The 16,060-nt window shown below is 43.8% G+C and overlaps 1 protein-coding gene across 3 annotated transcripts in view; it reads left to right on the top strand.

The window, feature by feature from the left end:
* Nucleotides 1–16,060, top strand: part of atp10a (ATPase phospholipid transporting 10A (putative)) — a 434,067-nt gene that overhangs the window by 132,997 nt on the left and 285,010 nt on the right. The gene's annotated exons all lie outside the window — the stretch shown is intronic.

The following is a 16,060-nucleotide window of genomic DNA, read 5'->3' as shown; positions in this document are numbered from 1 at the left end:
CAGGAAATGTGCTTAAGTAATTGTAGGAAAGAAATCATGGTCTGTTTTTATATCCCTCTCGAGTGTCTCCAGATGAGTCATCAGAGACGAAGAAACTGACCTCAAAGCACACGAGGGAGTAATATTGGGATCTTAACATTATACATTACAGCAGGACTCCAGTTTATTATCTGTGTTACAGAATTGGTTCAAGGTTGTTTGACAACATCGTTTAGTTTAGTTTAGCTTAATTTATTATTTTTACATCTACCGAGCTATTTGTCGTAGGAAGGAAAATGCTGATGCCGGTTTAAACCGAAGATAGACAAAATGTTGGAGTAACTCAACGGGACAGGCGGCATCTCTTGATAGAAGGAATAGGTGACGTTTCGGGTCGGGACCCTTCTTCAGACTGAATCAGGGGAGAGGGAGGTACAGAGATAAGGAAATGTAAGGTGTGAAAATGAGACAAAGGGGATGAAGGTCTATAGGTCATTGTTAGCTAGGAGAGGGTAACGACAATGCAAACAGCAAAAAATGTAAACGAGGACAGTCAGACTAGTTGGAGAACTGTGTTGCGTGCGATCCAGTCAGCGAAAAGACTATACACAATTACAATCAAGCCGCCACTGTGTACAGATACAAGATAAAGGGTATAACATTTAGTGCAAGATAAAGTCTGATTTAAGATCGTTGAAAGGTCTACAATGTGCTAGATGGGAGGTCAGGACTGCTCTCTAGTTGGAGAGAGGATGGTTCAGTTGCCTGATAACAACTGGGAAGAAACTGTCCCTGAATCCGGAGGTGTGTTTTTGCAAATATCTCTACCACTTGGCTGAAGGGAGAAGAAAATGTCTGTTTATTTTGGAGTGAAACATATTGGCAACAATATTACAGGCAAACAGGGTGTATATTTTTAAAGTGAGAAAGATTCAAGATTCAAGAGAGTTTATTGTCATGTGTCCCTGATAGGACAATGAAATTCTTGCTTTGCTTCAGCACAACAGAACATAGTAGGCATTTACTACAGAACAGATCAGTGTGTCCATATACCATTGTATAAATATATACACACATGAATAAATAAACTGATAAAGTGCATATAACAGATAATGGGTTATTAATGTTCAGAGTTTTGTCCGAGCCAAGAATAATAACATGATGGCTATGGGGAAGTCGCTATTCCTGAACCTGGTTGTTGCAGTCTTCAGGCTCCTGTACCTTCTACCTGAAGGTAGCAGGGAGATGAGTGTGTGGCCAGGATGGTGTGGGTCCTTGATGATGCTGCCAGCCTTTTTGAGGCAGCGACTGCGATAAATCCCCTCGATGATGATGGACTGGGCAGTGTTTACTACTTTTTGTAGTCTTTTCCTCTCCAGGGCGCTCAAGTTGCCGAACCAAGCCACGATGCAACCGGTCAGCATGCCCTCTACTGTGCACCTGTAGAAGTTAGAGAGAGTCCTCCTTGACAAACCGACTCTCCGTAATCTTCTCAGGAAGTAGAGGCGCTGATGTGCTTTCTTAATAATAGCTTCAGTGTTGTCGGACCAGGAAAGATGTTCAGAGATGTGCACACCCAGGAATTTGAAGCACTTGACCCTTTCAACCATCGACCCGTTGATATAAACGGGACTGTGGGTCCCCATCCTACTCGTTCCAAAGTCCACAATCAATTCCTTGGTTTTGCTGGTGTTGAGAAATGTAATGTCCACAGTAGCTTTCTTCATTTCATTCTTCAGAATGTGAAAATGACTGGCAAAGCCAGCAGGATCCCGATTTGTCCTTAGGCAAAATTAGGTGGTTCGGCAAAATTTATACCAGGCAACAACAAAGGTAGAATGTAGAAACAAGGAACTGCAGATGTTGGTTTTCACAAAAGGACACAAAGTGTTGGAGTAACTCAGCAGGTCAGGCAGCATCTTTGGGGAAAATGAATAGCTGACGCTCAGACTCTTCGATGAAGGAATGATGATATATTTCTAAGTGTAGTTCAATTTAGAGATACAACATGGAAACAGGCCCTTCGGTCCATCGAGTCCATGCCAACTATTGGTCAACCATTCACACTAGTTCTATGTTATCCCACTTTCTCATCCACTCCATACATTTTTAGCAATAATTTTACAGAGGGCAATTAACCTACAAAACACATATGTCTTTGGGGTGTGGGTGGAAACCGGAGCAACCAAAGGAAACCCATGTGGTCACAGGGAAAAGGTGCAAACTCCACAGAGTCAGCACCTGAGGTCAGGATTGAACACGGGTCTCTAGCTCTGTGAGGCAACAGCATTACAACCTGCACCACTTTCATCACCTTAGAAGAGAAACAACATACAATATGCATTTCCCCTAAATGCCTATTATCCTTATTCCTATTAAACCTGTTACGGAGGTCATAGGTTTGGGAGATGCTATTAGAGTAGCTTAAGCAAGATATTGCTTAATTCCAGAACCAGGGGGCACTGTTTAAGAATAATGGGTAAGCCATTTAGAACATAGATGAGGAAACACTTTTTCACACAGAGAGTTGTGAGTCTGTGGAATTCTCTGTCTCAGAGGGCGGTGGAGGCCAGTTCTCTGGATACTTTCAAGAGAAAGATAGATAGGGCTCTTAAAAATAGCGGAGTCAGGGATATGGGGAGAAGGCAGGAACGGCGTACTGACTGGGGATGATCAGCCATGATCACATTGAATGGCGGCGCTGGCTCGAAGGGCCGAATGGCCTACTCCTGCACCTATTGTCTATTGTCTATTATCAATGCATTTTTTCTCTGATTAAATGAAAAGTATTGAGGCAGGCACTATCACACATTTGGACATGTAAATGGATAGGACTGGTTTAGATGGATATGGGCAAAAGCAGGTAGGTGGGACTAGTGTAGATGGGACTTGTTGGTTGACTAGGGCTAGTTGGGTCGAAGGGCCTGTTTTATCTTCTATAACTTTTTATCTTGCTGAAAGAATTTGCAGTAAGTCTGAGGACTGAGACAGGATTGTGAATTCAGCAAAGGACCGAAACCTTGGTATGGAAGGGTGAAGACCAACTTAAGGCAAGGCAAGGCAAGGCAACTTTATTTATATAGCACATTTGATACACGAGGCAGACTCAAAGTGCTTCACATAAAAACATGTCATACAATAAACAAAATAATAAAATGAAATAAAATAGAAGAACTAAAAGAAAAGAAAAGCAAAATTAAAAATGCATTATAAAAAGTGCAAAAGTTAAAAGTGCAATGTAGTTAAGATTTAGCTGAAAGCTAAAGTAAACATAAAAATTTTCAGTCTTCTTTTAAAAGTGGTCAAAGTTGAGGCAAGTCTTAAATCTTCAGGAAGTTTATTCCAGCTATTTGTTGCATAGTAACTAAATCCTGCTTTCCCATGTTTTGTATTTACTCTGGGAATCACTAGCAGATTGGTTTCAGAAGATCTTAGCGGTCTAGAAGGCTTATATAGTGGAAGCATGTCAGTGATATACTTTGGCCCTAAACCATGTAGTGATTTATAGGTGAGCAGCAGGATTTTAAAATCAATTCTCTGACATACAGGGAGCCAATGTAAGGATTTAAGAATTGGTGTAATATGCTCAAATTTTTTGGTCTTTGTTAGAACTCTAGCAACAGCGTTCTGAACAAGCTGTAGCTGCCTGACAGTTTTTTTTTGGAAGACCTGCAAGGAGACCGTTACAATAATCTAGCCTACTATTAATAAAGGCATGTACAAGTTTTTCTAAGTCTTGAGCTGACATGAGTCCTCTTAATCTTGCTATGTTTTTGAGGTGATAGTAGGCCGATTTTGTTACTGATTTGATGTGACTGTCGAAATTTAAATCTGAATCCATAATGACCCCAAGATTTCTGGCTTTGTTTGAAGTTTTCAGGGACAGAGAGTGAAGGTGTTGGGTTACTTTAAGCCTTTCTTTTTTAGCACCAAAAACAATTATCTCCGTTTTGTCCTTATTTAGTTGGAGAAAATGTTGGCACATCCAGTCTTTGACTTGCTCAATGCACTGGCACAACAGATCTATGGGGCGATAGTCATTTGGTGATAGCGCTACATAGATTTGAGTGTCATCGGCATAGCAGTGGTGGTCAATATTATTATTTCGCATGATTTGCCCTAGTGGGAGCATGTAGATGTTGAATAAAGAGGGCCCTAAGATCGAACCTTGCGGTACTCCACATAAGAATGATCTCATGTTCATAAGGTCATAAGGAATAGGAGTAGAATTTGGCCATTCGGCCCATCAAGTCTACTCCACCATTCAATCATGGCTGCTCTATCTCTCCTTCCTAACCCCATTCTCCTGTCTTCTCCCCATAATCTCTGACACCTGTACTAATCAAAAATCTAGCTATCTCTGCCTTAACAATATCCACTGACTTGGCCTCAACAGCCTTCTCTGGCAAAGAATTCCACAGATTCGCCACCCTCTTCTCCTCATTTCCCCTCATCTCCTTTAAAAAAAATCCTTTTATTCTGAGGCTATGACCTCTAGTCCTAGACTCTCCCACGTGGAAACATGCTCTCCTCTATCCAAGCCTTTCACTATTCTGTACGTTTCAATGAGGTACCCCCTCATTCCTCTAAACTCCAGCAAGTATATGCCCAGTACCGACAAACGCTCATCAGAGGTTAACCTAATAATTCCTGGGGTCATTCTTGTCAACCTCCTCTGGACCCTCTCCAGAGTGGGCACATCCTTCTTCACGTATGGTGCCCAAATTGCTTATAATCTAGTGGGAAACATAAGGGATAAATTGTTTTCTAGGCTGGTAAAGTAGAACAGGTTAGCTGAAGCTTTTGTAGATCCTTTACAGATTATGACAAGGGCCATTATATTAGAGATATATATGAAAATGGCAGTGAAATTAAACAAATGAAAATCCCCGGGACCTGGTGATTTGAATGCTGGGGTTTTGGAGGAGATGTGTCGGAAGCAACTGCAGATGCTGGTTTAAACCGAAGATAGACACAAAGTGCTGGAGTAACTCAGCGAGTCCGGCAGCATCTCTGGAGAGAAGGAACAGGTGATGTTTCGAGACAGTCTGAAGAAGGGTCTCGATCCGAAACGTCACCTGTTCCTTTTCTCCAGAGATGCTGTCTGACCCGTTGAGTTACTCCAGCTTTTTGTGTCTAGATAGTTTTGGCTACAAAATAGCGGATGCACTTTTTGTAATTCACTAAAAACGCTTCAGATTCTGGAACTGTTCTCAAAGGTTGGAAGATTAATGTTTAATGTTTTAGGTGTCATTCCTAACTGTCACTGTATGTCACTTGCGGGCAGAGCACCAAGGCAAATTCCTTGTATGTGAATACTTGGCCAATAAACTTATTCATTCATTCAAGATAGAAAATGTGACCTTCCTATTATTTAAGAAAGGGAGGAGAGAGAAAACAGAATGCTATTTATTCCATTGAGTCTGACATAAGTGAATAGCAAATTGCTAGTATCTATTATTAAGGAGATTTAATAGGTACTTAGAAAATAATAATAGGACTAGGCCGAATTAATATGGATTATTGAGAGAGACATAATGGTTGAGAAATCTGCCAGGTTTTGAGGTTGTAATTAGTCAAATAAATAAAGGTGGTCGAGTTGATGATTGGATTTTCAGAAGGCCTTTGATGAGGTACCACACAAGAAGTAATTGAACAAAATTGGAGTGCTGGGTATTATAGGTCATGCGCTGATGTTGATTGAGAGACGATTAATGGAGAGGAAGCAGAAGATTGGAATGAATCGTTTGGGAGGCAGGAGCAGTGATCAGTGTGTGGACCAGTGCGATTGAGTTGAAAGAGAGGATGAAGTGTAATGTATACAGGTTTGCAGATGACAATAAATGAGTAACAGTGTGGGCTGAGAGGAGGCTGTGCAGAAGCTTCAAAGGATTATCAGCAAGTCAAGTGAACAGGGAAGTACATGCAGATGAAATATTTTGCGGAAAAATGTAAAGGCATCCACATCGGTACCAACCGACAGACAAGTGGATTTTTTCTTAATTGGACAAGATTGAAATATATTGATACATAGATACATAGAACATAGATGCAGGAGTAGGCCATTCGGCCCTTCGAGCCTGCACCGCCATTCAATATGATCATGGCTGATCATCCAACTCAGTATCCTGTACCTGCCCTCTCTCCATACCCCCTGATCCCTTTAGCCACAAGGGCCACATCTAACTCCCTCTTAAATATGGCCAATGAACTGGCCTCAACTACCCTCTGTGGCAGAGAGTTCCAGAGATGTGTGAAAAATGTTTTTCTCATCTCGGTCTTAAAGGATTTCCCCCTTATCCTTAAGCTGTGACCCCTGATGTTGAGAGACCTGGGTGTTCTTTCAAACAAAAAACACATAGTCATAGAGTGATACAGTGTGGAAACAGGCCCTTCGGCCCAACTCACCCATACCGGCCAACAATGTCCCAGCTACACAAGTCCCACTTGCCTGCGCTTGGTCCATATCCCTCCAAACCTGTTTCTCCTGAAGCTCCTGTACATCCTTTCACTGTATCTCGTTACACACGATGATAATAATAAGCCAATATCAAATCTCAGAAAGTTAACATACAGATATTCTGTTCCCTATCCGGAGTATATAGAAACAATTGTCACATTCTGACAATACTTGCAAGAAGGGGCAATACTTCCAAGATGGCGCCCAACCCAGGCGCCTATTTGCCTGCTAGCCACAGAAGCAGATCTACAAACTGATATTACAATTGCGCCACACTCTCAGTAGACAATAGATAATAGGTGCAGGAGTAGGCCATTCGGCCCTTCGAGCCAGCACCGCCATTCAATGTGATCACGGCTGATCATCCCCAATCAGTACCCTGTTCCTGCCTTCTCCCCATATCCCCTGACTCTGCTATTTTTAAGAGCCCTATCTAGCTCTCTCTTGAAAGTATCCAGAGAACCTGCCTCCTCCACCCTCTGAGGCAGAGAATTCCACAGACTCACCACTCTCTGTGAAAAAGTTTCCTCATCTCCGTTCTAAATGACTTACTCCTTATTCTTAAACTGTGGCCCCTGGTTCTGGACTTCCCCAACATCGGGAACATGTTTCCTGCCTCCAGCGTGTCTAAACCCTTAATAATCTTATATATTTCAATAAGATCTCCTCTCATCCTTCTAAATTCCAGAGTATACAAGCCCAGCCGCTCCATTCTCTCAGCATATGACAGTCCCGCCATCCCGGGAATTAACCTTGTAAACCTATGCTGCACTCCCTCAATAGCAAGAACATCCTTCCTCAAATTAAGGGACCAAAACTGCACACAATACTACAAGTGTGATCGCACTAGGGCCATGTACAACTGCAGAAGGGCCTCTTTGCTCCTATATTCAACTCCTCTTGTATGAAGGCCAACATGCCATTCGCTTTCTTCACTGCCTGCTGCACCTGCATGTTTATTTTCATTGACTGATGAACAAGAACCCCCAGATCCCGTTGTACTTCCCCTTTTCCCAATTTGACACCATTTAGATAATAATCTGCCTTCCTATTTTTGCTACCAAAGTGGATAACCTCACATTTATCCACATTAAACTGCTTCTGCCATGCAACTGCCCACTCACCCAACCTGTCCAAGTCACCCAGCATTCTCATTGCATCCTCCTCACAGTTCACACTGCCACCCAGCTTTGTGTCATCTGCAAATTTGCTAATGTTACTTTGAATCCCTTCATCTAAATCATTGATGTATATTGTAAATAGCTACAGTCCCTGCACCGAGCCTTGCAGTACCCCACTAGTCACTGCCTGCCATTCTGAAAGGGACCCATTAATCCCTACTCTTTGTTCCCTGTCTGCCAACCAATTTTCTATCCATGTCAGCACTCTACCCCCAATACCATGTGCCCTAATTTTGCCCACTAATCTCCTATGTGGGACCTTAGCAAATGCTTGCTGAAAGTCCAAATACACTACATCCACTGGCTCTCCCCTGTCCATTTTCCTAGTTACATCCTCAAAAAATTCCAGAACATTAGTCAAGCATGATTTCTCCTTCGTAAATCCTTGCTGACTCGGACCAATACTGTTACTGCTATCCAAATGTGCCGCTATTTCATCTTTCAAGATTGACTCCAGCATCTTCCCCACCACTGATCTCAGGCTAACTGGTCTATAATTCCCTGTTTTCTCTCCCCCGCCTTTCTTGAAAAGTGGGATAACATTAGCTACCCTCCAATCCACAGGAACTGATCCTGAATCTATAGAATATTGGAAAATGATTACCAATGCACCCACGATTTCTAGAACCACTTCCTTAAGTATCCTGGGATGCAGACCAACAGGCCCTGGGGATTTATCAGCCTTCAGTCCCATCAGTCTACCCTTACAACATTTCCTGCCTAATGTGGATTTCCTTCAGTTCCTCTGTCACCCCAAATCCTCCAGCCACTAGTACATCTGGAAGATTGTTTGTGTCCTCCTCAGTGAAGATGGATCCAAAGTAGCTGTTCAACTCATATGCCACTTCCTTGTTCCCCATAATAAATTCACCTTTTTCAGTCTTTAAGGGTCTAACTTTAGTCTTAACTAATTTGTTCCTCATCACATACCTAAAGAAGCTTTTTCTATCCTCCTTTATATTCTTATAGCAAGAGAGAATTTTGCCTGAACTTTACCTGAAGCAGACCTATTGGTGATTTGTCTTTGCAAAGAAAGGATTTAAATAAGGTCATAAGGTCACAAGTGATAGTAGAATTTGGCTATTTGGCCCATCAAGTCTATTCCGTCATTCAATCATGACTGATCTATCTCTCCCTCCTAACCCCATCTCCTGCCTTCTCCCCATAACCTCTGCATAGAGCTTGTGGTTTCCCTCTTGAGGATCATTTGCCCTGAAGCAGCTAATGCAGGGAAGCACACATAGACTCTAGCTCAAAGGAACACCTCCAGCATGGATGTGGCCAGGAAGTTTCCACTAGCGGGAGAGTCTAAAAGTAGTGTTCATAGCCTCAGAATTAAAGGACGTTCTTTTAGGAAGGAGATGAGGAGACATTTCTTTAGTGAGAGGGTGGTGAATCTGTGGAATTGTTTGCCACTGAAGGCTGTGGAGGCCAAGTCAGTGGATATTTTTCAGGCAGAAATAGATAGATTCTTGATTAGTGTCAACGGTTATGGGGAGAAGGCAGGAGAATGGGGTTAGCAGGGAGAGATAGTTTAGCCATGATTGAACGGCGGAGTAGACATGATGGGCCGAATGGCCTAATTCGGCTCCTATCACTTATGATCTTATGATCTTAAGATAAGAGGGCAGCTTGATTCACTGAAAGCAGTTCTGCCAAACTCACACGAAAGCTCCTCTCGATCACCACCATTGCCAGCCACCAGCCTCCCCCTCGAGAAAAGTATGAAATGATCTTCATCAGGTATGCAATGCTGCGCTTGGAGACCAAGAGATAACTGAGATAATGAAACATTGGCACTGCCTCAGAAAACCCCAGTGAGTTTAAACAAGCACTTGTTTTATACGAAGAGCCAGGGAATTAAAATGTGCCTTTGAGTAAGTAAAACAATAAGCAATCTAATAGTACAGTTAAATTACTCCTAAATTATGATGTTAATTGAATGAAGTCAGGCAGTTGAATCATCCTACCACAACTAGAGAGCCGTCCTGGTCTGCTGACCCTCGCACTATCCTTGATCAGACCTTACAGGCTTTACCTTGCACTAAACGTTATTCCCTTATTATGTATCTGTACATGGTGGATGGTTTAGTTTAGTTTACTTGAGTTTAGAGATACAGTGCAGGAACAGCTTCGAGTCCGCACCGACCAGCGAACCCCGTCCACTAACACTATGCTACACGATAGGGACAATTTACAATTTTACCGAAGCCAATTAACCTACAAACCTATAGGTCTTTGGAATGTGGGAGTAAGCCGGAGCACCCGAAGCAATCACATGGAGAATGTACAAACTCCGTACAGACCACACCCGTAGTCAGGATCGAACCTGGGTATCTGGCGTTGTAAGGCAGCAACTCTACCGCTCAACCACCGCGCAATGGCTTGTACTGTCTTTCCGCTGACCGGTTAGCGCGCAACAAAGGCTTTTCACCATGCCTCGGCACACATGACAATAAACTAAACTGAACTGAACTGAACAAGTAAAAAAAATATCTAGGCATGGCAGTGCCTGAAGAGTACATTCTGTCCCAGGTGGATATTCCAAGACACTGCCTATACTCTGGACAACAAGCATGAGAAGTGTTGTCAACTGGTGGGGCTTAAAAGCTATGTTTTGGAGTTGCTGGAGTAGGCCATTCGGCCCTTTGAGCCAGCACCGCCGTTCAATATGATCATGGCTGATCATCCAAAATCAGTACCCCGTTCCTGCATTTTCCCCATATCTCTTATTTCCATTAGCCCTAAGAGCTAAATCTAACACTCTCTTGAAAACATCCAGTGAATTGGCCTCCAATGCCTTCTGTGGCAGAGAATTCCACAGATTCACAACTCTCTGGCTGAAAACGTTTCTCGTCGTCTCAGTCCTAAATGACTCATCCCTTATTCTTAAACTGTTTCCCCTGGTTCTGGACTCCCCCAACATCAGGAACATTTTTCCTGCATCTAGCCTGTCCAATCCCTCAAGAATTTTATATGTTTCTATAAGAACCCCTCTCATCCTTCCAAATTCCAGAGAATACAAGCCTAGTCGACCCATTCTTTCTCATATGTCAGTCCCGTCATCCCAGGAATTAACCGGGTGAACCTACACTGCACACCCTCAATAGCAAGACAAACGCTAACATCACTACTGTTTAAGGTGAGAGGGGCAAAGATTAAGGAAGATGGGCAGGGCAAATATTTGGACAGAAGATGTTAAATGCCTGAAATGCACTGCCAAGGGTGATGGTTGAGACAGATGCGACTGTGGCATTTGAGAGACATTTGTATAAGCATATGGATATGCAGGCAATGGATGCATATGGATTATGTGCACTCAGATAATAGTTGACCTTGGCATCATGTTTAGCACAGGCATTGTGGGCCGAAGGGCCTTGTGTTGTTCTGTATTGATCTCTGTTCTATGGTCTAGGAGGATATAGAATGAAGTAGGATAGTGGAAATAAGTAGACAGCATCTCTGAAGAAAAGGAAAAGGTGACGTTTCAGGTCAAGATCCTTCTTCAGACTGAGAGTCAGGGGAAAGGGAAACGATGAGGAGGAGAGATGAGGAGAACTTCTTCAAAGTAGTCAGACTTTGATGAGATTTCGTAGTTGAGCAGACGAGATGTATAGGAATCAACTGTAGATGATGTTTTAAACCGATCTGACCCGCTAAGTTACTCCAGCTTTTTTGTGTCTATCTTTAGTGAAAATGAACACGTGTCCAAGGAATTGCTGCAGAACTCTTATCTGCCTGCTATTAATCCATATGCCTGTCCAAAAGTCTCTTAAATGCCACCATTACACCAGTGGATGGCTTGGTGGTGCAGCAGTAGAGGTACTGCCATACAGCACCATAGTCCCGGGTTCAAATCCTGATTGGCGCCAGCAAAGGCTGCCTCGCCAACAGTCTGTCTGTCCTTTCCTTCATTGTGTTTTAATTGTATGTGTTCAATGTATGTTTTTAGTGTTCTTTAGCTTGTTTTATGTGGGGGTGGGATGGGGAGGGAAGGATTGGGGGAAATGTTTTCTAATCTCTTATCTCGACGGAGATGCGATTTTTTTCCATATTGTATCTACGTCCGCAATGCGGCCTAACATCGAGGAGTTGCTGATTTTGAGAGCTCCACCGGGGGGAGCCTATGGGACTTTATGCGATCCCTTTGCCAGGAGTCAACCTCGGAGCTCCAACCGTGGGTACTTGCGGACTTTAACCGACTTTGGGGACTCCAAGCCGCAGGAGTTCTGATCCAAGTGCTCCAGGGGCGGTCAAAACTTTCCCCGGGTGCTCCAGTTTCTTCCCTCACTCTAGAGACATACAGGTTTGTAGGTTAATGGCTTTGATAAAGGCTATAAATTGTCACTGGTGTGTGGGATAGTGCGGGGATTGCTGGGCGGCACAGACTCGGCGGGCCGAAGGGCCTGTTCCCAGGTTGTATCTATACACTAAACTAAAGTAAACTAAAAGTGAAGCCTTCAGATTCCCGGAGGAGTTGGGTCCCTTACAGTTCGGATGGATTGCACGTCAACAGAGTTAGACCAATATACTTGAAGGAAGGTGCACTTCTCCTGTTGGGCTGCTCTTTAAATAATTTGGCAGGAGATGTGGCACAGGCAGATATCATTAAAACAGGTTTAAGAAATGCAAAAAAAGATTGAGAGGGACAAATGTCACCAAAACAAGAAATGAAAAGTTTTTAGATAGTTTTTAGGAAGTTTTTTAGACACAGTGATGCAGCTGTTAGAGCCGCTAGCTCAACGTGCCAGAGAGCCAGGTTCAATCCTGTTCTTGTGTGCTCTCTGTAGAGAATTTTGTATGTTCCCCTCCCTGTAATTGGGTAGGTTTCCTCCAGGTCCTCTCATGCCCTCTGCTCCAAAGACATGCAAGTTTGTAGGCAACTGTAAAATTATCCCTAGTGTGTGAGTGAGTAGTTGATTGTAAGGGAAGTTGTAGGGAGAAGGGTCAGCAGTCAGAACAAAATCATAGGGCCCTAGGGATTGTTTCTGCACTGTAAGGGGAAATCAGGGATACAATGTGAGATACATGAAGAATTTAATTATCCTTCTGGTTCCTGCATGTGTCTTATGAACAGAGGAGTCTGATTATGTGCAATGGCGTCCAGCACTGTCCAATGCCCATTGGAATATTCCCTTTGTGAATGTTGTGTTTGTGGACAGTGAACCACTTACTCAGGTGCAGATTTAGTTTAGTTTAGTTCAGTTTAGTTTGTTTAGTTTAGTTTAGAGATACAGCGCGGAAATAGGCTCTTTGGCCCACTGAGTCCACACCGACCAGTGATCCCCGCACACTAACACTATCCTACACACACTAGGGACAATTAACATTTATGCAATGATACGGTCCCGCACGGGAGACTGGTGACTAAAATTAGAACACATGGTATTGGGGGGGTAGGGTGTTGACATGGATGGAAAATTGGTTAGCAGATGGGAAGCAAAGAGTAGGAGTGAACGGGTCCTTTTCAGAATGGCAGGCAGTGGCGAGTGGAGTGCCGCAAGGCTCGGTGTTGGGGCCGCAACTGTTTTCCATATATATTAATGATTTGGAAGAGGGAATTAGGAGCAACACTAGCAAGTTTGCGGATCACACAAAGCCGGGTGGCAGTGTGAACTGTGAAGAGGATGTTTGGAGGTTGCAGGGTGACCTGGACAGGTTGAGTGAATGGGCAGATACGTGGCAGTTGCAGTATAATATAGATAAATGTATAGGTTATCCACTTTGGTGGCAAAAACACGTGGGCATATTATTATCTCAAAGGGGTTAGGTTAGGTAGGTAAGGGGGGAAGTACAGTGAGACCTGGGTGTCCTTGTACACCGGTCACTGAAAGTTGGCGTGCAGGTACAGCAGGCAGTGAAGAAACTAATGGAATGTTGGCCTTCATAACAAGAGGATTTCAGTATAGGAGTAAAGAGGTTCTTCTGTATTTGTATAGGGCTCTGGGGAGACCACATCTGGTGTATTGTGTACAGTTTTGGTCTCCTAATTTGAGGAAGGACATCCTTGTGATTGAGGCAGTGCAGCGTAGGTTCAAGAGATTGATCCCCGGGATGGCGGGATTGTCATATGAGGAAAGATTGAAAAGTCTAGGCTTGTATTCACTGGAGTTTAGAAGGATGAGGATGGATCTTATAGAAACATATAAAATTATAAAAGGACTGGACAAGCTAGATGCAGGAAAAATGTTTCCAATGTGGGCGAGTCCAGAACCAGGGGCCACAGTCTTAGAATAAAGGGGAAGCCATTTAAGACTGAGGTGAGAAAAAACTTTTTCACCCAGAGAGATGTGAATTTGTGGAATTCCCTGCCGCAGAGGGCAGTGGAGGCCAAATCACTGGATGGATTTAAGAGAGAGTTAGATGGAGCTCTAGGGGCTAGTGGAATCTAGGGATATGGGGAGAAGGCAGGCACGGGTTATTGATTGGGGACGATCAGCCATAATCACAATGAATGGTGGTGATGGCTCGAAGGGCCGAATGGCCTCCTCCTGCACCTATTTTCTATGTTTCTATACCAAGCCAATTAACCTACAAACCTGTCGGACTTTGGAGTGTGGGAGGAAATCGGAGCTCCTGGAGAAATCCCATGCAGATCGCAGGGAAAACGTACAAACTCCGTACTGACAAGAAACCGCAGTCAGGATCGAAACTGGGTCCCTGGCGCTGTAAGGTAGCAACTCTACCTCTGCGTCATCAAGCTTGCCCAGTGCTAGATCTTTGGCTGCTTTATCTATACCTCATGGGAATATGGCTGAGCAGCCATAGAGTCTGGCACTGGGCCACTCCAGAGGTGTATACGATCATAAGAGGAATAGATCGAGTAGATGCACTGAGTCTCTTGCCCAGAGTAGGTGAATCGGGGACTAGATGACATAGGTTTAAGGTAAAGGGCAAAAGGGAATCGTGAGGGGTAACTTTTTCACACAAAGTGTGGTGGATGTATGGAACAAGCTGCCAGAGGAGGTAGTTGAGGCGTTTAAGAAACAGTTAGACCGGTACATGGATAGGACAGGTTTGGAGGGATATGGACCAAATGCGGGCAGGTGGGAATATTGTAGCTGGGACATGTTGGCAAGTTGCCACGCTGTATCACTCTCGACCTGAAACGTCACCAACTCCTTTTCTCCAGAGATGCTGTCTGGCCCACTGAGTCACTCCAGCATTTTGTGTCTATCTTCATTGTAAACCGACATCTGCAGTTCCTTCCTATGCTCTGTTATGTAGCTCATGCTGTTCACTTACAATGGTAGACTGTGCAGTAGAAAGGCCTTTAAATAGACAACATCTGATGGTTTGGAGAATTCGCCACCAGTTTCTTGTCCAGAAAATACTCAATGGACTGCCGCATTCAGAAGGTTAATTTGGAGACCCATCGGTCACCCGTACACTAGTTCTATCCTATCCCACTTTCACACCCTGCACTCAATTAACCTACAAACCCGCACATCTTTGGGAGGGGGGAGCAGACTGAAAGGACGAGGGGGAAACCCACATGATCGCAGGGAGAACGTGCAAACTCCACAAGGGCAACGCCTGTAGTCAGGATCGAACCCGGGTCTCTGGCGCTGTGAGGCAGCAACTCTACCGCTGCACCACCGTGCCACCCAAAGCCTGGAAGAATTTCTAACCATTGCATTAAAGGATACAAGGAGAAAAATGACCCATCTAATTATACCTGTAATCATCACAAGCTGGCATATTTCAAAACGACACAGTTTAATTTGACCCAAGGTAGTTTACACTCCTCGTTCTACGAGGCCCTGGGGAGCGGATGTGCAATAATATAATTACATTTTAATATGGTTCTCCCTAGTCAATTTTGCATCCTGTGGTCTCGGACAGAATCCCCCTGGATATCATGGACTCATGGATGAATGCCTGCAGAAAAGAGGCGTGAGGAGGCACCAAATCAAAACACAATTGAAATGAATTAACTTTAGTAAAGGAGATTTGCTAAAGGAAATGTGAACTGCTGGGGAAAGAGGAAAAAATGTAAAAGGGATTCTTACACCTCACTGAAAAAGGCGTGAGTTTGCTACGTGAACAGAAGGTGAATTATAAAAGGCATGTAATCATCAGCAAGAAATGTCCCTGCAGTGAAGAGAGAAATGACCAGAGCAAAATTGGTACATAAACCAATTGGAAATAAAACATTTGTACAAATGGGCAGTTTGCAAACCAACAGAGGCTGTCTGGTTTCATTTGTGTAACAGATTGTTCTTTGGATGCGGAGCTATTTTCAGAAGGTCGTTGGAGGGGGGGGGGGGGGGGGGGGAACGCGTTCAAAAAATCATCCAAAACCGTGTTGTCTTTGTCCTGACTCACACCAAGTGCCATCTCCCCTGCATAGCCATGTTGACCGGCAATGCGCCAAGCAGACTCGCACCAGATCCCACCGCCACTCCATGCCTGTGCTCATTAGGATTCAATGGCGGGT

This window comes from Amblyraja radiata, chromosome 6 (genome assembly GCF_010909765.2).
Source record: "Amblyraja radiata isolate CabotCenter1 chromosome 6, sAmbRad1.1.pri, whole genome shotgun sequence".
NCBI lineage: Eukaryota > Metazoa > Chordata > Chondrichthyes > Rajiformes > Rajidae > Amblyraja > Amblyraja radiata.
Note: the sequence above shows the minus strand (reverse complement) of the source record. Positions and strands in the feature narration are given on the sequence as shown.